The sequence below is a fragment of the Balaenoptera physalus genome (genome assembly GCF_965194825.1).
Source record: "Balaenoptera physalus genome assembly, chromosome: 15".
NCBI classification, from domain to species: Eukaryota; Metazoa; Chordata; class Mammalia; order Artiodactyla; family Balaenopteridae; genus Balaenoptera; species Balaenoptera physalus.
This window is the reverse complement of record NC_138894.1, coordinates 17,174,698-17,198,146: the sequence shown is the minus strand read 5'-3', so window position 1 is coordinate 17,198,146 and position 23,449 is coordinate 17,174,698. Positions and strand designations below refer to the sequence as shown.

Here is a 23,449-nt window from a genome sequence, read left to right as displayed (position 1 = left end):
CTCGCATGCTGCGTGGCTCGGCCAAAAAAAAAAAAGTGGGATTTTTAATAAGCGTGTGCAAACTTCATATTACACTACTTTGTGTTTTGTGTATGTTCAAAGTCCCCAGGTTGTGCTGTCCTCTCTGAAGGAAGCCCTGCATGCAGGGAATTCAGCACATCTGGGGGACAGATAAATAACCTTTGACAGACCTTTCAGAGCCACTTAGAAAAGGGAAAGCAGAAAATAGAGGCCCCGGAGGACACTTAATGTTCAGTCTGAGCAGCAAAAAGGTGGTAAAGGAGTAATTAGCACGTTTCTAAATAGCAGCTAAGAGTTCGGGGCCAAATGTGGAGAGCATAGCCTGAGGCCACCATAGGGGGAGAGAGCTCCACCAGCCCCTGTGTTGGGAGTGAAACAGATGTTAGTACCAAGGTCCTACTTTGTATTTAGGAGGTTTGTATGGTTTGTTTGTTTTGGGGCTTGGGTCTAATTGAACAATTTAGGAGTAGAAAGAAAAATTAAGCAATTTCTCATGCTGTCTGAATAATGTGTTGGAATAACCAAGAAGAGGTTAGTGTAACAAGTGGGTAGGTCATGGCCCCGCTTAATGACCCATATCTGGATAGGATTATTGTCCGGAGTGATGACCAGCCCTCGTTCTCATCACACACAAAGAGAAGGCTTAGGGGGAAGAAACAAAAAGCCTCGGCCTTTTATTGTGCACAGCATATAGTGTACACAGTGGGTGCTTAATACTTGTTTGTTTCAATAAAGGCTTTTTCTAGCAGCTGTGCCCAGCGAGGGGCGGGACCTGCCTGAGGTCACACGGCTAATGGGTCAGAGTTGACCAAACCCAAGTCTCTGGCTCCCCGCCTGATGCCGTTTACTTCTGTCAGCACCTGGTAAGGGACCAGCTGGACATAAGAGGCACTGGGGGAGAGGACCAGACAACAGCTTCATGTCAGATGCCCCCTCTTCTTCTCTAGGATCACTCTGGCAAGTCTCTGCTTCTTGATTGTTCCCTGTGACTGACATCTATGTCTGCTTGCCCCTGAAACTCGCGGACAGTTTCACATTCTAGTTCAGATTGCAGTTAAGAGGCATTCTAGACGCTTCCCTGCTGGACATGCTGTGTCTCTGGGGTGTGTGTATGTGTGTGTGTGTGTGTGTGTGTGTGTGTGTGTGTGTGTGTGTGGTGGGGAGACGGGAGTGACAAGAGGGCAGGAAGGAGGTAGTGTAACAGAAAGGACTAAAAGAGTGACTGATCACCCAAGGATACGGGGAGCCCTGGGTTGGTCTCCCCTCCACCCCCGCCCCCAACAGGTTTCACCTGCGCCTCTGGTTTCCAGTGGTTCTCAGCTGAGGAACCCTTGCTCCCTTCTGTTGAAGCCATAGCCATGGGCCTGAATTGGCCGCCATAGGGACTGCCCCCTGCACAGTTGCAGGACTTCTGGAGAGTTCAGAGACACGGTTACAGGCAGTCACATCCTTGTCATAACATGCAGACAGCTCTCCAGGCAGGCTGCACACAATGGGTGTGCACTCTGTCTCCTTGCTCTTACACCTGCTCCAAGCCTCAGTGGGACCCCTTGGCATGACCCCTCTAAAAGAGGTCCCTGCCCAGCACTGCTCTTCCCTGCGGGCTTGGGGAGTCCCTGGCTCCAGGGAGGGAGTGGCCGAGCAGACCATGAGCGTATGTGTGTAATGAAGCAACTGTCCGCTCCAGCCCGTCTCTGAGGAAGAGCTCCAGAAGTGTTTACGCACAGTGTCACCTGAATAAGCGGTGGTTCTGGAGCAGCCTGCACTGCAAGCTCCCCCAGGACCCTGGGCCTCTGCCTACCCAGCCCTGCCTGGGGAGCCCTACCGCACCCCTACTCCGCCACTAGTATCCAGCTCCACGGGCGGGCTTTCCTCAGAGCTAGTCCTGCCCCTCTTGGGGCCCAAAAGGGCAGGCTGAAACTTCTCGGGCTCAATAGATGACAGCTCAAACAAACGAAAGTACTTACTGATTTTAAAACCTCAGAAAACCTAAAAACTTCATCTTTGTTGCCTACTCTAGGAAATTAAGCCTGGGGAAAACAGCACAGCAGTTTCTCAGAAGGCCTAAAATTAGACCAACACCACCCCAAAAGAGATAGTCCTGTCCAACCAAAGTGTGTCACAGCCTGGGAGAAGGTGGCCCCTGACCTTATGACAAAACAAGGTGTAATATAGGGACAGTGCAATGAGACTGTTGAACAATGCATTCTGAGCCTTTGTCACATTGAATATAAACTTCAGGGATCTGTGCTTTTTTTTTTTTGGCCCCGCCATGAGGCATGTGGGATCTTAGTGTCCCGACCAGGGATCGAACCCGTGCCCCCTGCAGTGGAAGTGGGGAATCTTAACCACTGGACTGCCAGGGAAGTCCCTAGGGATTCATGCTTCTGAAAAAGAATCAGGGGGCTCTGAAACTACAGAGGTTTATGATCCTACTCATTGTGTGGCTGACATATTTACTGTTTGATTTTTTTTATAAAATAGTGTTGGTGGTCATTTTCATGAAGAATTTGGCACCAGGGCAGAAGTGCAATTCCTGTTTCACCGTTGTGCCTAAGGACAGAAACAGCACCTGCTTACGGTGGGAGGGAGGTCTGGTTTGTGCTGCCACTGGACCCACCTGGTCATGGGGTCCATGCTTTGTCCTGTGTTGGCTGGTTCATGCTGGAAAATCAGTGCAACAAATAACCACCAGCTTCCTACTGACTGCAGGCATTGGGTTGAGCATCGCGGGAGGTTTAAAGATGAGTAAGACCGTGACCTTGGACTTCCTATCTGCCCATCTATCAGGACAACAAGACTAGTAGCTGAACTGACCTCAAGGCAGAGAAAGGTCAGTGTCTCAAGAGAATGATATGCTTTGGAGCCTCAAAGAAGGAGAGGTGCAAGACCAACTCCCCCACCTTAAAAAAAAATCCCATTTCTTATTATCATTATAGGAGCCAGCCCCTATGCTTGCTAAACTTTAACTCAGTTACACCTCAACACAACCTTATGAACTGAATTATACTAATACCTTTTTAACAAGTGGGAACTGAGGCTCAGAAAGGGTAACTTTAGACCAAGGTAATACAATTCATAAGGGGTGCAGTCAGGATGTAATCCTAGCGCAGCCAGACCTTGCGATGGTCTTGACCTTGCAGGGGGGCAGGGAATGGCAGCAGGAGCCCTGAGGTTTTGGGGACATTTTACCCTTTAGAACAGCCTCTTGCTGTTCAGAGCCCGCCAGAGGGCTCATCACCTGGAGCCAGGTGGAAGGGCAGAAAGCCCTGTGGAGCACCGGGTGGCCAGATGAGCGCTTTATTTGAGGCTGCTCTTACATCATCTTGTTTGTGATAATCATTTGTAGACTTGTTGCCACTGCAAACTGTAAACAGCCATGACCATCAAGTGATTCCCCTAGCAGTACACAGGGGCCCAGGCAGCACTGCCTGGAAACACGGTTGATTCGGTCTCAGGGTGGATGTCGGTGTGGATTAGGGAGTCTTCTGAATTAAAAAACCTTTCTAACGGAGCACAGGTTTATTGCATGTGAACTTCGCCAGGAACTTGGGCCAGGCTGGCAAAGGGCTCCCGGAGCGAGGGTCTGCATGTGTCCATTGCAGGTCATTGGTGCCCCCGCCTGCATCTGGGGAGCTCGGAAGTTGTTTCACAGCCTTTTAAATATCCCCCGTTGCAGTCTTGTTTGCAATTAATTTGTACTATCTGTAAAGAAGGGGTTTGCCCAGTAAAGGTAAACTCCGGCACCCTGACCCACCCTAATGAGTTTTGCCTGTGTAAACCCTATTAATTGTGGCTGTTGCTTTTTAACTGTCCTTAAATTTCTTGTATGTGCACTGCCCCAGGGTTTCTGTTTCCGTTGGGGCTGTATTCGCACCCCAACCCCCAAAAGTCTCACCAATCTGCAGCCACACTCACCCACCCCCTGTCTGGTATTAGTACTATGAATGAAATGAAGGTCAGAAAAATGGTCTCGTTGGCCTAGACCAGGAGCCACGGGCATGTGAGGAAAACAGGAGTGGAAACCCAATGGTTTTTCTCAAGAGGGCCAGGAACTTCCAGGTCAAGAGAAGAGAGACTTTAGATTGTCGTGGGGTCATCTCCATGTAAGGAAGGACTCCAGCAGTGCTGTGCACAGCTGGGACAACTGCTCTGGGTGTGGAGAGGATTCAGTCTCCTGGTGAATATGGTGTCAGTCTTAGTGCCTCGGACACAAAGCATGGTCCTCAGACAAGCATCCCTCAGGAGCTCGTTAGAAATGGAGCATCTCAGGCCCCACCCCAGACCTGTTGCCCCAGAATCTGCATTTAATGAGATCCCAGGCTAATTCCTGTGAACAGAGGCACTGCTTCAGGACAGGGTTGCATTAGAATCACCTGGAGTAGAATTTTTGAATACTAAGGACAGGCCTTTATCTTGCAGCCGGAGCTAAGAAGCCACTAGCCTGGAACATTTAAGGACCATTTCTACACCTAATACTCTGGTTCTCTCCCCTCTCCCTCCCCTCCCCTCCCGCTTCTTTTCCAAGTTCATGCAGGTGTGCGTACCTGCACATGAGAGTAAGAAGATGGCATTGACGTGGCGTAATGTCTACTGGTTGCCTCTGTCAGGGCTTAATGAGAGAACAGGCAAGCTTCCCTGAGAGCCTTGGGGCAGGGGCCAGAATCTCCTGCTTCCTGCTGCTGTATCCCCTGAGAATCCAATTTTGCCAGGAGAAAGGAGAAAAGCTAAACTTGGTGAGCTGGGTAACCAGGCCTGCCCGAGGGCTCCCCATCCCAGCGCTTTGGTCCCTGGTCCCTGCAGGACTCTCCTAGGAGCTGGGGCTTCCTTTCAGGCCTGAACTCAGTCATCACAAGGCCAGCACATTCAGATCGGACTGAGTGGGGGTAGCTCCCAGTTAGGACCTTGTTATAGGAGCACAGCCAGCCCTCAGGAGCCCCACCCCATGTGGGCAGTGATTACTGTGCAGTGATTGACTGGGCCTGGGGCCCGGAGCCTTTGTCTGAGCCCTTGTCTGAGCCCCTTGCATCCCTCCCCGGAGGCCATTGTCTGGGTTGGAGGGTGTTAATCCACAGCCCCTGAGAAGCTGCCTGGCAAATGGAAGGTTAATGTGCAAACAGCAGGGAGCGTTGTCAGTGTGTGTGAAGCTGGACACCAAGTGGCAGGGAAATAGTTAAACCTCCTGTTCACGGTCCCAGAGAGGAAGGAGGGGTAGGCTCAGGAGCAGGCCCGGGCCTTGTGCTAATCTGGCTGGAATGTAACCAGTTCGGGCAGTTTCTGGCTTAGACGTGCCTCCACCTCTCAGGGGCTGGCGTCCCCCCCAGTCCCCTCTACCTTGTGTAGGCCCAGCAGCCCAGGCCCCCGGGGGCCGCTCTTTGTTTGCAGCAGCCAAGCTTCAGAGGGGTCCTGGTTAGACTGCTTTAAGACAGGAGGATGGGGAGAGGTCCCTGCAGCCCTCACCGCCCCCTGACACCGCAGGAAGGAGCTCGGGAAGGCAGCTGTGCTCTCCTCAGTGGGGGAATCACAGGCTCTCTGTTGCAGGAATTGCATGGGGGGTGGGGTGGGCAGAAGAGAATGTTGTCGGAGAAAGACCCCAAACCTGTTTGGCCAGGCTGCTTTGCTGCCTGAAGGCCTGGGAATGCTGAGAGGGAAGCCCCTGCTTCCGGACACACTGAATTATAACAGTGGGGCCTTGTGTGTGGAGGGGAATGCTGTGAGGCGGTGGCCAGAGGGGGGTCAGCTTACGTGTGGTGTGGAAATGCTTTACAAGGAGAATGTGTTCCTGTGCTCACTTCTGCAATTTACAATCAATTTTTTTTTTTAATTGCGGACTTGGGCAAATCACCTAACCTCCCACTCACCCCCCCAATTTCCTCATCTTTATTTATTTATCTATTTTACAGATTTTTTTTTTGTTTTGATGTGGACCATTTTTAAAGTCTTTATTGAGTTTGTTACAATATTACTTCTGTTTTGGGGTTTTTTTTTAAAACATTTATTTATTTTTGGCTGCGTTGGGTCTTCGTTGCTGCGTGTGGGCTTTCTCTAGTTGCGGTGAGCGGGGGCTACTCCTCGTTGCGGTGGTGGGCTTCTCATTGCAGTCGCTTCTCTTGTTGCGGAGCACGGGCTCTAAGGGCGCAGGATCTAGAGCGCAGGCTCAGTAATTGTGGCGCACAGGCTTAGTTGCTCCGCCGCATGTGGGATCTTCCTGGACCAGGGCTTGAACCCGTGTCCCCTGCATTGACAGGCGGATTCTTAACCACTGCGCCACCAGGGAAGCCCTTGCTTCTGTTTTATGTTTTTGTTTTTTGGCCGCGAGGCATGTGGGATCTTAGCTCCCCGACCAGGGATCGAACCTGCACCCCCTGCATTGGGCGGCAAAGTCTTAACCACTGGACCGCCAGGGAAGTCCCTACAATCAACTTGTAAAACATTCTCTATCTTTGTCTGGGTGGTGCTTACATAATATTGTACATATTAAAAATACATCGAGCTACACACAGGTTTCAGGCACTTCCCTATATAAAATGTATACCTCCGTTTAAAAAGCTTTTAAAGATCAATTTTGAAAAAAGAAAGAAAGAAAGAAATCCTCCTTCCCAACCTGCAAGGCTTTGCCTGGCTGGCACAGCTGCAGGGAAGGTGGGGACAAGGGTTCTGGGCCCAGCGCGTGGGCATGCAAGCACCCGGAGCACTGTGGATGTCTGAGCTCCCACACCGACATTTGCAGACAGAATGAAGTTGCACAGCAGCCAGATTCTGGGGCTTCCCCACCGCAGCCCGCCACTTTGCTCTCGGGATTTGGAGAAAACATCAAAGCAGCAATTTTAGGAAGAACTCCCAGGGGCCTGCTTGGACTGAGTCACCTTCCCAGCTCACAGAGGGCCACGGAGATGGCTCTGGACAGGACATGCCTGCTGGGCAGCCCTGGCCACCTGCTGGCCCCAGGTGGCTTCCCCCACCCCTGGGGAGCCTGTGCCCAGTGCACAGAGGGGCTGATGGTCCAGCAGGCAGAACCCTAGATTCTTCTTCTGCACTGCCCACCGGCAGATCCACACTGGGAGGATTCATCCACAATGAATTTCATGGTTCCTTCTGTCTCTGATTCCATGATTCAGGGTCGGGAAATGATTTTCCTCTGTATTTTTAGGCCACGAGACTCAGTCTAACATTCGAATCTTGGCTCTGCCACCCCTAACTGTGTGGCCTTGGTAAAATTAAAATCTCTCTAATCTCAGCCTCCTCATATGTGAAAAGGGAATAAAAACAATACTGAACTTGTAGGCTTGCGAGAGGATTAGGTGAAAACCAATGTTGTTGTATTCATTATCTGGGATAAAAGTTAGCCTCTAGCATCATCGTAACCAAAACCACAGGACACTGTGCCTCATCGTCCCGCAAATCAAATTCTTCCCCGTATTCGGTGTCACCCTTAGGCTGAGCAGGAGAGGTCCCTGCCTTGGGCCCCCCGCTGTAGGGGGCCCACTGTGCCACCAGCGCCCCCTGTCTTCCCCACGGTGTAGAGCATCCGTGGGCCCAGGAACTAGGGGGTGTTCTGAGTCCAGGGCCTGCTCCAGTCTCTTCCTCAGGTCCCTCCTCCTGGGTGCACACCCCTACACTGGGGGGGCCAGGGGACTGCTCGCTTGCCTGGGGCTGAGGTGTCTGGGTGTTCCCCTGTGTGGTCCTGAAACCTTATGGTACAGGATGGAACTGGGGGTAGAAGAGAAAGGAGGGGCCCTGGGTCAGGCTCCTCCACCACCACATTCTGGTCCAGAACTCAGAAGTCTAGGAATTCTAAATTTGAACCTAACCTTTTCGTAACAGTTAGGAAGGCATATTTGTCAAGGCAGGAGGATAGGATATATTTAACAGTTTGTTAGCTTGAGTTTTAAGTTTTAAATATGTCAGCACATGGGCTTTCCTCTACACTCTTGTCATGGGCCCCGCAGATCTTAGGGGTGGGCTTTCCTGGGTGCCCCCTTTTCCCCAGTCACAGCCACTGACCTCTGAGGCCCCCTCCATAGTTGTCTTTAAGAAAACATTGGGGGCTTCCCTGGTGGTGCAGTGGTTGAGAATCTGCCTGCCAATGCAGGGCACACGGGTTCGAGCCCTGGTCTGGGAAGATCCCACATGCCGCGGAACACCTAGGCCCGTGAGCCACAACTACTGAGCCTGCGCCTCTGGAGCCTGTGCTCCGCAACAAGAGAGGCCACGACAGTGAGAGGCCCGCGCACCGCGATGAAGAGTGGCCCCCGCTTGCCGCAACTAGAGAAAGCCCTCGCACAGAAACGAAGACCCAACACAGCCATAAATAAATAAATAAACCCAAAAAGTTAAAGAAGAAAAAAAAAAGAAAGAAAACATTGTCCCAGATCCTTTCCATTCAGAACCTTTGCATATTTATTAATACACTAGTTCTGGAATAGAGCCCCCGCTCTGTGTAGATTGTCCAAGTGGCAACCCAGTCGCTCCATTCTTCAAAGTCTAGGTCAAATCCCACCTCTTTGCCTGCACTGCCCACTCACATGTATCACTCAGGGCACAAGGCCTGTCTTCCCTATTGGGCTGAGGCCATCCCAAGCCACAGTCTTTCTGTCCCCGTGTCACCGCACAGAGCGCTTGAGCCCGGTAGGTGCACAGCAAGTATTTGTGGAATGAGAGGTGAGCTCGTTGCAGACTAATTAGTGTTCTGTGGACCTGTGTTGATTTTCTCAAACTGCTGTGTCAGTAAGCTCCTCCCACCCCATGTAAACATATTCAGACCCTAAAGAAAATCAGGCAACCAGCCTTTAACAAGCCCAATCAACCCAATCCTCGTTTTTATTATCTTTCGGGTGGGTTTGCTTGGGAATTTGTATCTGTAGAAAATCTTAGCGTTCGCTGCTGTAAGGCAAATTTTTTGCATTCATTTATTCTGTCAGTGGTTTGGCTCTATAAAGCAGAGGGCCAGCCTGAGGGAGAATTGTGAAAGAATCCGAGTTTGTCTTTGGTGGTAGGAATTAAACAGCTTCTCCAGGCCTTGCCCTCAAACTTCAGCCCAGTTTACTATTGAAAATTGTGTCTCAAGGGGTAAGGAGAGCCGTGGGATAATGGAGCCTGAAAATTTTTGAGATATAGCCATTTCGTTGTCTTTTTTTCCTCGGAGAATAGTCTTTTGGGAAAAACTTGGATGGAGACCTTTAGAACCACACAGTTTTTTAAGTTGAATTCAAGCCTCAAGTCATGGCTTGATTCATTTTTTTCTGAACAATGGACAATAAATGCTGGTGGAGAGCTGTGAAATGCCGGGAAAAGAAGGGAGGGCGGGTTGGCTGGGTGTTCCTGGGCATAGGCCAGGTCACCAGACATTGTGCACGTGTGAGGGAGGGGCTTCAGAGAGGGATGGTGCCCCCCCCCCAGCAGACCTCCCGGGGCCTGCCCCAAACTACAGGATTATCTGGCTTCTCCATTTCCTGGACTGCACATTGAAGCACCTGGAACCAAGACATCCCCAGGAATCCCCTGGCGGTCCAGTGGTTAGGACTCCGCGCTCTCACTGCCGAGGACCTAGATTCGACCCCAGGTCGGGGAACTCAGATCCCACATGCCGTGCACCCAAAAAAAAAGACGTCCCTGGAGACAAGCCTTGCAAACTCACCCTTATTTATTAAGGCAAACACTGCTCTGTCCACAGTGTCACAGTAACATCAACAAGAAGAAACGATGCTGGTGGCTAATGGCTTTTGAGTGCTTACAAGGCACTAGCACTTGACGCGCATTCCCTCACTTAATCCTCAGTATAGCTGTGTGCAGTAGGCAATGTTGCCACCCTTGTTTTACAGGTAGGGAGGCCAGAATTTAAACTGAAGAAGAGATGTCCATGTTTCTGATTCATCATTTAAAGAAACATTGTATGTGACGGGCCTGGCCATTTGTCAACACCTGTTGAAAGACGTTTCAGTGGTCATTTGACAAAGATGTGTTGAATATCATGCTGTGACCTGTACCATAGTTAGAGGTACATCTAAGTGGCGAAAGCCCAAAATAGCAGTCCTCAACTCTAGGATGTAGAAGTAGTTCTGTTGGGATTTGGGGGTTGCGTTACAATTAGTAAGCATTTGCTCACCCTCGATCATCGTATCTTCTTGTGACAAGCCCTATATACGTCTTCTGAGTTCCTTCTTGCCAATAACCTTTCTGCCATTTCTAATTAGTATCATTGTGGTTTATAGTACTGGGTAGTTGACTGTGTACTCAAGAGCATTGTTATAGTTCTTGACTACTTAAGGGATTATTGCTGGTGTGTGTGTATTTGTGTGTGTGGGTGTATTCCAAAGCCAAAGCTGTAAAATTTACTTTTAATAATATTAGTAGAATTATTTAATCCCCTCAAACCCGCCATAAAAGTTAACTAGAATACCCGAAGGCCCACAAGCCTGTATATGAAGGTATTTGGTTTCTACTGAGACACATCACACAGGCCAGACCTCTGGATTCCCACTCCCGTGGCCACTCTCTATGCAGGCGTTAAAGGGAAGGACGTTTTCAGTGGGTTTGGGATTATGAAGCACGTGAGCTCGGGCCCACGGACACCTCCCTGACCGCGTGGAGAGGACGTTGTGAAGTGGGCGCCGTCTCTGATTCCACCAGCACCCACGTGTCTTGACAGAGTTTGTAAGGACAGGAAGATAGGCATTAGCTGTGACCAAAAGCCAACCTAAGCGATCAGGGCAAGTAGAAGTAGGTGTTGTCGAAGCTACAAAGAATATGCTGTGAGCTCGGGGCCTCCTCTCGGGAGGAAATCTCTCGGTTCCCTGGAGCCTCTGACAATCCAAGTGGAGTAAGGGAGAAAGTGGTCTGCAGGCCTCAGGGACGTGACTCGGAAGAAACTGTGCCTCGAGTGCCCAGTACAGATGTGGGTCGTTCAGGCACTTTCATCGAGGACTTGTTAGAGATCCAGGTTTGAAGACTCCCGGAGAGAGTATTGCCAAAAGAGAATGAGAATAAACTGCAGAAGAACGAGCCACTATACACATGGGGGTACCCGGCAACCTTAGGGTCTCTTGGGAACCCCGAAAGCAATTCGAGAGCAAGGGTAAGGGTTGTGGTCCCTGGAGCCGATGCCTAATACTGCCTTCTAGCAGGTGCCCTTGGGATTATGACTCAGGGACCGAGGGAGTATTCCTCCTGAGGGTGGGGAACTGGAGAATAATGCTAGGTATTTGTTACTGCTGTGGCTTCAAATATACCCTGTCCTCACCCCAAACTTGGAATTCCAGAAATAACAGGAGGCCACTAGCAGGCCTGTCTGCCCTGTAACAAGGGTCTCAGTTGCTCTGTCTCATGTACCTTGTGATGGCTACACATCCTCTGGATGCAGCTGGGGGGAGCTGAGGTCCCTCAGGGGTGCCTTGGTCCAGCCCCTGGCAAAGCATGGCAGGGTTTTGCCAAAAGCATGGGGGCCTGACAGTGAAGCACTCGGAGAACAGAGTAAGGCGGGGTGGCTAGAGCATGGGTGGAGGTTGTTGCTGGAGGTCTGGGGCAGGTGGCTGGCAGTGGGAAGGGTGGGCTAGGGTCTTGATGCCCATTGAGCAGGCAGGTTTTATTCTGCAAGCAACACAGAGCTGCCAGAGCTCTGGGCAAGGCAGTGAGGCGATCAGTAGCATGACGGATGGGCTGGCCCGAGGAAGGGCTACAGGCAGGAGGTCAGTTGGGAGTCTTTGCAGAGGTCCGGGGCAGTGAGGAGGAGAACAGAGGAAAGGGAATGATTTGAGAGACAGTCCAGAGTTAGAAGGACAGGACTTGGTCCTCCGTCAGATGTAAGGATGAGGGAAGGAGAAAAGACCGTCCCCAGGTTTGTAAAGTAGTCAGTGACCTTGCGTCCTGGTTCATATCTGTTGTCTGATATGTTAGGGTTCTCCAGAGAAACAGAACCAATAGTGTGTGTGTGTGTGTGTGTGTGTGTGTGTGTGTCTGCGCAAGTATAGAGGTTGGCAAGTCCCAAGAACTGCAGGGTGAATCAACAGACTGGAGACCTAGGAGAGTCGATGGTTTAATTTCAGTCTGAGACCAAAGACCTGAGAACCAGGAGTGCCAATGATGTAGTTTAATCTGAAGGCTGACAGGCTCAAGGCCCAGGTAGAGCTGATGTTTCTGTTTGAGTACAAAGGCAGAAAAAAAAAAGCTGATGTCCCAGTTCAAAGGTCATCAGGCAGGAAACGTTCTCTCTCCTTCAGGAGAAGGTCAGCCTTTTTGTTCTACTCAAGCCTTTAACTGATTGGACGGGGGCCCACCTACCTTACAGAGGGTGATCTGCTTCACTCAATCTACCGATTCAAATGTAATCATCTCACCCCAAAACACCCTCACAGAAACGCACAGGATAATGCTGACCGAATATCTGGGCACTCCATGGTCCGGTCAAGTTGACCTCTAAACTAACCATCACACCTGGTGTAATTGTTAAAATGTTCCCCTTTGCTTTAAAAAGAGCTCTGGTTTGTAGGAGGTTAGGAAACTGGATCAGGGTTGGGTTTCGCTGAGTCTGTGTGGGATCGAGCTGCCTGTGTCAAGGTGCAGAGGAAGCTGTTGGGAATGAGAAGTGAGGTTAGGGGCAGCCACAGGGCGTGCCCACCACCGGGTCCTGACCGGGGTGGACGGGCTTACGCAGGGAGGAGGACTGAGAACACAGCCTTCGAGGGGTAGACCCGACACCAAGGAGTAGTGGGAGGGGAAGTGGAGAACCAGCCGAAAGGGGGGGTCCCAGAAGCTGAGGGCCTTCTTAGGGAGGAGAGCTGGAAGATGACATTGAATTTGTAGTTAGAGGGTCAGCAGTAACCTTCCAGGAACAGTGTCAGTGACATGGAAGCCAGATGGCAGTGGGATGAGGCATTGGGAGTGGAAGGGACAACGTGGGGTGTTTTGGGGTTTTTATAAAAAGCCTATTATATATATACAATTTTTTCTTTTTTGGCCATGTCCCACGGCTTGTGGGATCTTAGTTCCCCAACCAGGGATTGAACCTGGGCCCATGGCAGTGAAAGCGCCAAGTCCTAACCACTGGACTGCCAGGGAATTCCCCCAAAGACTATAATATAAGGGAGAGATGGCAGCAGCACAGGGGCCCACCCAATCGTGGGACGCTGGCCAACTGCTCTGATTTTCCTTCTTTGGGGAGGAAAATGGAAATTGAGAAGGAAGAAATTAATGACCCATTCAAACCATGACTTTGAGTTTAATTCAGCATGTATTTGAGTATCCCTGGCCTCAAGGAATTAATAAGTAGTGTGGGACATCTACGAATGTAACATAGAAAATAAAGGTGGATCAAATAGAGAATTTGGCCGGTGACTTACCAAAAGCGTTCAGATGAGCCGCACTTAGCCAGTCTGGCTCTGTGTGCATCACGGATCCCGGGACATGGAGATGGAATTGTCACTCATTTCAGGGATCGCCTTTCAGAGTCAGTGGATGGGAACCAGGGCCTCAGGAAGGAAGTGGCAGAAATGTGGAATCTTGGGCTCGTCAGATGCGGGCCCTGAACAAGGCCTGATCACCTCCCAGCCCCGCTCCCCAAACAGCTGCCTGTGAAAGTTCAGTTCCGCAAGCAGCCTCATGCCCAGGCTATGCCTAGAGTAGGTGTGCTCCTGGGTCACTTGGGAAATGACATGAGATTCAAGAAATATTTTTAGGACTTCCGTGCTCTGAAATGTATCCCCCTTCCCCAACCTAACTAGCCTAGCCCAGATGCTTGAAATTCCATAAAGACCAAGCCTTCGATTTGGTTGGAGAGGTCTGGAGAGGTCGGGGAATGCGCTGCGGCACCTCTCCCAACCCAGAAATAAGGCATGTCTTGTGCTGACGCCAGTAGGAATGTTAAAGGGATACTGGTTGTGATGGTGAATTTGCCCAGTGACATTAGCAGGAATCATGGTGCAGGCATTTCCTTTCTAACCTCCTGATGGTTAATTTGTGATACCCTGCAAAGGATGCTTTCAGGTTGTGGATTCTCCATATTTCCCAGACACTTCCACTTTGAACTTTATCCATATAATGGTTTCTCTGTAATAAAGATAGTGTTCTGAGTAAGCATTTAGGCAGGGGCGAGACATGGGACTTGGCATACAATAAGAAACACTTAAAAATGTTTAAAGGGTAAGTGGGTGAATGCTTGCTCTGTGGGATAAGAAGAGTGTCAAAGGGACAGGATCAGATCCACGGAGGTCATCTTTGAACGAGAAGCCCAGTGGGTAGAAACTGTGGAAAGTTCTTAGGGGGAAGGGGTTGTTAGCAGCTGAAGAAAACTCTTGAGCGCACTTTAGCATCACCTGGGGAGCTTTAAAAAAGAAATAAGGATACTCTAGTCCTACCCTAGAACATGATAGGGAGGGGAGACAGGAATCAATGTTTTCAAGCTCCTCCAGGCAGGTCCCAGGGAGGTCTGAGCTCCTGTAGACTGGGTTATCTCCACAGCCCTTCCCCTCTGGTCGAAATGGTACCCAAACTTGCCCCCTTTGGGGCACCCATCTGTGTTCAGTTGGGGAAGGAAAACAGCTGGAGTAGCGTGTCAAAGGGCACTGCCTGTGGAGTGGGGCTGAGTGCAGCTGGTGGTCACTGCTGGCCCAGCGCATCTTGCCCAGAGACAAGTAGAGATTCTCGAGGGGCTGATGTCACCCCTTTTCAGGCCCTAGTGGCGACGGTGGGGGAGAGTTGTCAGTGGCAGGACACACCACTCGAGGAAAAATAGCCCTTAGAAATTCAGAAATGAGAGACTGGAGATTTGAATATAGACTTTACTGATTTTTTTTTCCCCCAATCAGTTTTATCTGTCTTTAAAACTTCTAATTAAAAAGCGATTCCCATTGCTATATTTGTTTTTATACTTTAAAAGCAATATATGTGTAGCCAAAAGAAGAAAATTAAAACACCCATAATCTTGTCATCCAGAGATAAGTTCAGCTCACCTCCTGATGTGTATCCTTCCAGACCTCTCTTCTAAACATATATGAAGGGCTTCCCTGGTGGTGCAGTGGTTGAGAATCTGCCTGCTAATGCAGGGGACACGGGTTCGAGCCCTGGTCTGGGAAGATCCCACATGCCGCGGAGCAGCTAGGCCCGTGAGCCACAACTACGGAGCCTGCGCGGCTGGAGCCTGTGCTCCGTAACAAGAGAGGCCCGCGATGAAGAGTGGCCCCCGCTTGCTGCAACTAGAGAAAGCCCTCGCACAGAAACGAAGACCCAACACAGCCAAAAATAAAAAATAAATAAATAAATAGTTAATTAATTAAAAAAATATATATATATATATGAAGACATTTTTTCAAAAGTGGGGTGCTATACATGTTTGGTATCCTGCTTTTTCATTTTAACAGTATACACACTTTTCCACGTCTATAAATATTCACCTACTTCATAAGTTAGGATATCATATTTGTAGCGTAAGGTACTGAATAGCTTTCAGCTGTAATAAACAGCTCTTCAGTGAGCATTCTTGAGCTATATTTTGCTCACATCCTTAATTATTTCCTTAGGATACATTCCTAGGGGTGGTAAGCCTTTGGAAGACTTGATACCTACCTGCAAATTGCACAAGAAAGCTTTACTAATTTACTTTCCCACCAACAGGGTATGAAAAAGTGCCCATGGTAACTAAAGAAGGGGAAAGCCTTAGCCAATATGACAGACTGAAAGTATTTAACTCATTACTGAGTTCATAACTTCTTTACCTCAAATTCTGCATACAAATGGAAGTGGAGCCCAGAGATTTCCCTTAACTGTTTGGGTAAGTACCCAGACCAAAGGATCTTTACTGCCTCTGGGATTTCTGAGGCCTTTCCCTGATGTGGTTTTCAGTACACATGGCATCTATCCTGATCCAAAGTCTTTGTTCAGGCTAGTCCTTGGCCTGGCCTGCTCCCAGTGTGTGCATGGGAACCACCAGGGGGCAGTGTGGAGCTATGGCCACACTCAAAAACTCTTCTGGGTTCTCCAAAACAAAATCTTGAATAATACAATCATTCCTTTGTTGTGTGTTATATGACTTCTGCTGTTGGCATTCATAATATTGCTTTGTTTAGAGCAATATTTCATCCCCTTCCAATTATTTTTATATTTTCCCCTATAAGTTATATGTTGGTTGAAAAAAATAACGTGATCCATACTAGCTCTTCTGCAACTGGCGGCCAGGATGCCTAGGTTGTTCTAATCCCAGCTCTGCCAGGGGCCTGAGTGCCCTTATCTGAGAAATGCCAGGATGGACTGGAGGAGACGTGTGGTTTATTTCTCTTCCAACACTAGTATAAAGAAAGGGTTAAGAGTGTGGCCTTTGGGATGAACAGGGCTTGGGCAAGTTACTTAACCTCTCTGTTCTATTCCTCTGTTAAATGGGGACAATAATAGCATCAATTTATAAGGCTACGGGACTTCCCTGGCAGTCTAGCAATTAAGACTCCGTGCTTCCATTGCAAGGGGCATGGGTTCGATCCCTGGTCGGGGAACTAAGATCCTGCATGCCACATGGCGCAGAAAAAAAAATTTTTTTTTAAGGCTATGAGGGTTAAATGAAATAACACATGGAAATACAATAGTTTGGTACAGTGCTTGATACAAGGTAACTGATCAGTAAATGTTATTTTTTTATTATTAAATTTATTTATTTATTTATTTTTGGCTGCCTTGGGTCCTCGTTGCTGCGAACGGGCTTTCTCTAGTTGCGGCGAGCAGGGGCTACTCTTCGTTGCAGTGCGCGGGGTTATTGCAGTGGCTTCTCTTGTTGCAGAGCATGGCTTCAAGGCGCGTGGGCTCAGTAGTTGTGGCTCGTGGGCTCTAGAGTGCAGGCTCAGTAGTTGTGGTGCACGGGCTTAGTTGCTCCGCGGCATGTGGGATCTTCCCGGACCAGGGCTCGAACCCGTGTCCCCTGCCTGCATTGGCAGGCGGATTTTTAACCACTGCGCCACCAGGGAAGTCCCAGTAAATGTTATCTTTAAAGACATCTGTTTACTCTTCTATGCAGACAGTTTGCTATCCTTGGCTTTTGCACCTACTTACCTGCTTACCTAAATGGTAATATCAGACAGAACATGAATTCCAGAAATGCTGTGTTCCACAGCAGTGCTGGGCAGCACAAGCCTGGTGTCATCATCCCCCACCACCAGCCCTACAGAAGATATACCACGTTATTTTTTGTGATCAATATATAAACTATATGGTGAAATGTTAAAATAGTTGGAAGCAGATATGATATCAGTGAATTTTTTTTATTTGATCAGTCTTATTGTATTAAGTAAATGGAGTCTTTATCGGCTGTTAGACCACCCACTACCAGTAGATGGTCCCACTGGCTCTATCCACTGCCTGCCCAGAAGGCTGTGGTTATCACTGCTCTTGCCCTAGGCCAGCAAGGGTAGGGTCTCTGGTAACGACCGCAGGAGCATAGCCACTGATTGCCTTTGACCTTTAGATGCATTTCCACCTAGAACTGGCTGGGAAGCAACACCTAGAGGGTAGAAGCACTTGTGTCTCTGATTCTGTTGACTCTGAAACACCCTGCCGTAGTCATCAAGCAGCTCTCAGATGATGTGCTATGCCAAGGGCTGTGGCAACCCAAGCCACGAGTAAGAGGTTCCTGAGCCCAAGAAGCTCCAGGAGAGATGAGGGGGGATCTGTGAGCCTGGCTATGAGCAGGGAAGTCAGTGGGGCAGCAGGATGCGTGCATGACTTGCAGGAGGAACTAGGAAGCCATTGCAAGGTCAGGGGTGGTAGAGATGAAAAAAATACCGGGGCAGCCCATGGACAGGACTTAGCCAGCGGTGAGGGAGAGGGTGGAGGGAAAGATTTCTGAGGTTTTGACCTGGGAGTGCACAAGAGGATGGTGGGTCTGGGTGAGAAGCATTTGGGAAGAAAATAGTGGTGTGTCTTGGGACATGCTGACTTTGGGGTTATGTTTGCAGACCTCTCCCAGTTCCTAGGGATGCCGCCTGTAATTTGCTGTAGCCTCTGGATGACCATACTAAACACGTGAGTCTACAACAGCGTTCCTCAAATGTCCCTTATGTACATAATCTGTGCCACATAGCACCTATGGCGTCTACTTAACATTTTTCTTTGAATTGACTCACTTTATTTCTACTTTTTAAAATGGAACTTTATTGAAAGCAACAGTGTCCAAGAAAGCAGTTTTCCATATATATATGTACACACACACACATATATTATATGCTAATGCCTACTAAAGTATTCATTTGAATACTAAAAATAGGAGATGTTATTTAATAGAATTGAGATGGGAATTTGGAGTGAGGTGCAGTACCCTTTCATGAAGTGAGGAGGGGACTTCCCTGGTGGTCCAGTGGTTAAAACTCCACGCTTCCACTGCAGGGGGCACAGGTTCGATCCCTGGTCAGGGAAGTAAGATCCTGCATGCCACATGGAGTGGCCAAAAAGAAAAAAATAAAAAATAAATTTAAAAATTAAATAAATAAAATTTTAAAATGAAGTGAGGAGGAGGAGGCATGAGCTTGGTGTGATAATGCATATAAAGTATCAACATACAATATACCCACCATAAACATTACTTTCTTAGCCCTTCCACTATCCTATCCTAATTTCCTGCAGCCTCACTTCCATATGAATGTAGAATCTTTTTTTGGTTCCCTCTGCGTGACTAACCCACTCGTGCACAGAAATTTGCATACACAGCAGCATCGGATGCAGCAACCTGGACTTTGGGCTCCGTTATCAGGAGTGACAGCCCTGTGTAGAGATGGCTAGTGTGGCCTTATTCTCAGCATCCTGTCTCGCCGGTGGGATCCAAGATTTCTCCCAGAACTGCCCACCTATTGAGGGACCTCGTCAGACATTTCCCATTTCCTGGTGCCCAGGAGTTGTTGACTTTGGCCACTGCTGGGCCTGCGGGAGCCACGGAGAAGGCTTCTGGAGAGAGGCCCTCGGAGCTCCATGCGCTGGGAGGCAGCTCCAGGCCTCCTGGCTGTTCTTTTGTGTTGTGTGCTTTACTGGCCCCAGATAAGTGCTTCCTGTTCCCCATTGATTATCCACAGATCCTGCTTCCTTTCTCCTCAATACCTGGGATGCCTTCCAGCTTCTCCTCCCACAGGGGAAATCCATAAACTTCAGAATTCCCAGGCCTGCTTTTGGTCAATGGGCTTTGCAGTCATTACAGGTTTTGCTATCCAGTCACATTCTCCATGGCTCCTTCCCCTCTGTCTAGGAACTTAGTTCCTCACGTGCCAGCCAGGAGGGAAATGTTCCTGAGGCCTGGTCTCACCTCTCCTTTTCGCCAGCCGGAATATCTGTATCTACTTCAGGCTTAAATCAAAATAAATAGCCTACACCTCACAGATCAATTTTAACCAACTATTAGTGGCTGCCTGGTGTACTGGGTTGAGAATTCTGAGGTCTTAACCCAACATTAATTGGGAGAAGTCCCATGATCTATTAGCATTGTCTGCCATGGGTCCACCAGGGGAGTGTGGCAGCTCCCATGCCCGGTATTTGCTATCCCAAGATTCCAGGATGAAATTGAAGCTTCTAGAAGACAGAGAGCATGCCCTCGTACCCTCTGAGTCATACCATAAAAGTCCAAAGCCTCATATTCCCGTGCCAACTGGACCATCAACTAGTTCATGACCCTTGTGTAAATCCAAGAGCTTCCGGCAGGCTCAGTTTCCCCATCTTTAAAATGAGCATGATAATATCTGCTTTATCCATATTTAGGAGTCAGTAAGATCAAATGAGGTAATTAAAGTGCTTTCAGAAGTAAATGACTACAGGTACTTCCCTGGTGGTCCAGTGGATAAGACTCTGCATTCCCAATGCAGGGGGCCCGGGTTCAATCCCTGGTCGGGAAACTAGATCCCACATGCCACAACTAAGAGTCCGCATGCCCCAACTAAGAAGTCTGCATGCTGTAACTAAGACCCAGTGTAGCCATAATTAATTAATTAATTAATTATTTTCTTTTAAAGAAAGTAAATGACTACAGAAGTGTATTCTCCCTGTGTGACCCAGCTCAGATGCCACCTCCTTTGTGAAGTCTTCTGGTCTTTCCGCGAGAATCCTGCCCACTGCAATCCCTCTCTTCTCTGAACCTGTCATCTGCTGACTTATATTCTAGCTGTTTATATGGCTTTTAAAAAATCTCCCCTGTGGCATATCATGCACATAAACTGCCACCTGATAGAGGAGGTACCCATTAAACATTTATGGAGTGTTCTGTACAGAGCTTTCACTGCCTCTTGGTCAGTTTTATAAGTCTAAGTAGGCAGTTCTGTAAGAATGGGAAGCCACCTGATAGCTTTAAATAGGGTACTTTTATGTTTTAGAAAGATGTTTCAGGGAGCCAGTAAAGGGTGGACGGGAAGAGATGGGGAGAGAGACAGAAGCAGTGGTGACACTGTGGAAGAGGATTGGGACCCCTTAATCTCCATTCACCACGCTGTTCTTTGATATGGACAACAGACGTTTTGTCAATCTGAGGCCAAATGACCTGCAGCCCACCCCCACCCCCTTCGAACTGGGTTGCTCCCCCCAAGTGCCTCCGGGATAGTGTGGAGCAGACACTGAACAGGAGCCAGGAGACCAGCTGCAGGTGCTGCAGTGGCCCAGCTGTGAATAGGGAGGACCTGAATCCCTAGAATCTAGAAAGATGCCCAGGATCCTTGGAACTTGGTGGCCAACAGGAGGTAGGGGAGGCAGCTGAAGACACTAAGGTGGTAGATTTTGAGGTTTCTACTTGGGAAAACTGAAGGCACAGGTTGGGGGGATGAAAATAATTAACCTAGGGTTTCTGTTATTTTAATAGCTTTGCTTACTGTTGCGATAGTACGCTATACAGTCATTGTAAAAATTTCAAATGAATAAGAAAAGCGCAAAGAAGAAAGTAAGAGAATTGCCCCAAATGCTAAAACCCAGTGAGAACATCTTGGTGACTGTCCTTCCGGGTTCCGCCGTAACTGGCTTTTCTCACTGAAGAGTTGGTCCGAGACATTTATGCAGGTCAATAAATGCAGACCAACCAGAGGCCACACAGAACCCGGAACCACAGGAGCCAAGGCGGGAGAGGGCTTCCGGGCAGGAAATGTGTTTCCCCAGAGATGCTTATAGGATTTGGCAGGTAAAAGGCCAGTTGCCTTTATTTTCTTTCTCGAGTCGTCAAGGGCCTTGCAGTCACAGAGACGGGTGGGACGGTGGTGGGAAGTGGAAGCAGCAGTGACTTCCTGGGCTCCCCTCTCCCTCCGCTCGCGTCCATGCCCCAGGCACCGTGCCCTCGGCTCCTATCACATCTGCCCTTTTTCTGCCCGAGTGAAGGTCAAATGCAGTAGAGGCTGCACAGTCCTCTGTAATTATGAGGAACCCCAGCGACCCCTCTCACTCACTCTCACCCTTTCCCTGCCGCCCCCATAGACTGTAAGCCCTTTTGGCTACACATCTTTTTTCTGTCCTTCAACCCAGTACCTGTACTTGTGACAATTCCCAGCCTCACTTACAACAAGAGAAATGTGAATTGAAACTACAGTGAGCTACGGTTTTTCACCTGCCCATCTGGTAAAGATGGTTAAGTTGAATAACACTGTGTGGGCAAGGGCTTGGGGAGATGAGCGCTCTCGTGTGTTGCTGGTAGCAAGCAGTGTAGACTGGGAGGTCTTCGGTAATACTTCTCAAAAAGCTAAGTGTACATACCTTTGACCTAGCGGTCCCCTCACAACTGGAGATGGGTCCTACAATTATACTCAAACATGAGCAAAGTGATGAGGATATTCATGGCGGCAAAAGACTGGGAAGCACCTGTATGTCTACGGTTATGGGACTGTTTAGTAGATTATGGTACCTCCATGCTGCGCTTACTGTGAGGCCGTTAGCAGAATGAGGCAGCTCCCTATGTACTGGTGTGGGGTCAGCTCTAGGTGCACACGTGGTGCAAGGGCCGAGGCCACAGTGGGGCCAGGACAGGTGATCGTACGTGATAGCAGGGGTGTACCGTCAGTATACGCCAGACGTGGCCACAACAAGGCCGGAGCCAGAGGGGAGAGGAGGACTGGTCAGACAGGGGTCCGCCCGGGGAAGGAGGGCCCGGCATCCAAGGCCAGTTCCCGTGAAGAAGCTTCTCTATGGTGTGTCCATTGTCGGGCAGTGAGCGCAGAAACTACCTGGGCCCAGCAGACCCAAGTTCAAAGCCACTGCAAGAGGCTACATAGGACTCAGGAGGCCTGTAGCTCCAGGCTTGGAAAATGAGGACCCAAAAGCAGTTTGTTTAACTTTGACTTTTCTGGAAAGCCCAGGTCTCTGCCCCAGAAGTCCCTTTACCACAGAGCGGCTGTTACCCAGAGCTCTGGGGACAGAGGTCCCCTGCTCCTTCTGAAAGGAGCACACAGCGGCCAGGAAGACACGCTCGGCCAAGTGTCCAGCTCTCCCTCAAGACCACACGTGTCAGCCTCCAGCCATCTGTGAACACAGCCAGCAGTCCCAGCAAGTCGGGGCAGATCTGAGACCCCCTCAGCTCCCGCCTACACTCATTGGTGTTGCCCCAGCCAGTTACAAGCATGTCTTCCCAACGTTGCCATCGGCGACTCACTGCGGGAGCTTGCCATCAGCCACGGCGGGAATATTTACACCGTGAATCCCAGCAAACGCTGCAAAGCAGGGCTTATCTTTTTGTTTTTGCTTAGAGAGCCAGCTGTTAAGCATTTAGCCACACAGGACCTCTCCCCACGAAGCACCCAGAGATGAGTGAGGAGCCAAAGCCTGTTAATGAAGCTGTCCCTGGGAGAAGTGCAGGTAATGCTCACTGAGCAAGAATGACTAAGTTTTAGTGACTAAACACACATTGCCCGAGAGCTTGCCGCGTGCCCAGCTCTTGGTCCTCTCCGAGGGATCACCGCTCTAAATAAGAAACCCTTTGTTCCCACGTTACAGGTGAGAAAGCAGAGGCTCTGAAAGGCCAGGTCACGCCCTCAGGTCCACAGCTCGGAAGTGGGGATCGGCTGGGACTCCTGGTTCTGTATCCATGGAGCACCTCAACCCAGGCTCCACTCCCAGGCATCCGCTGTGCTTTAGACAAACAGCTGCATTTGATTTTTCTTCCATAGGAGGCTGGCTGATCCAGGTCCCGGCCTTCAGGCTGATGAAGTAGAATAGCCCCATTTTAAAGGTGAGATGATCTAGTCCAGAGAAGTTAGGAAGAGCCTGGAGCCCTGCTGTGTCACCTCTGTGCTCTGTCTTCCACCACTAGAAATTGGCCTCTGGGGGGGCGGGGAGCCAATTTTAAAAATAACCCTTTCATCAAATCTGGTAGGCAAAATGGCCAGATTCTCTGAATTGGGAGGGGAAGAGAGTCGTTTGAGGCCATCCAGGAAAGAAGGGGGATTATTGGGGGGGAAGGGGAGGAAATGGGTGTCTATGGGGAAACTGAAACCCAGCCATCCCACTCTTTTTT

The 23,449-nt window shown here is 49.4% G+C and overlaps 1 protein-coding gene and 1 long non-coding RNA gene across 2 annotated transcripts in view; both read left to right on the top strand.

The window, feature by feature from the left end:
* The window catches only part of TCF7L1 (transcription factor 7 like 1), a 159,655-nt gene that overhangs the window by 102,177 nt on the left and 34,029 nt on the right, over positions 1 to 23,449 (top strand). The gene's annotated exons all lie outside the window — the stretch shown is intronic.
* On the top strand, positions 6,225 to 20,232 carry LOC309643307. The gene is made up of 2 exons (XR_014253674.1): positions 6,225 to 18,015; positions 19,983 to 20,232. It is a non-coding gene; the product is annotated as an uncharacterized lncRNA (long non-coding RNA).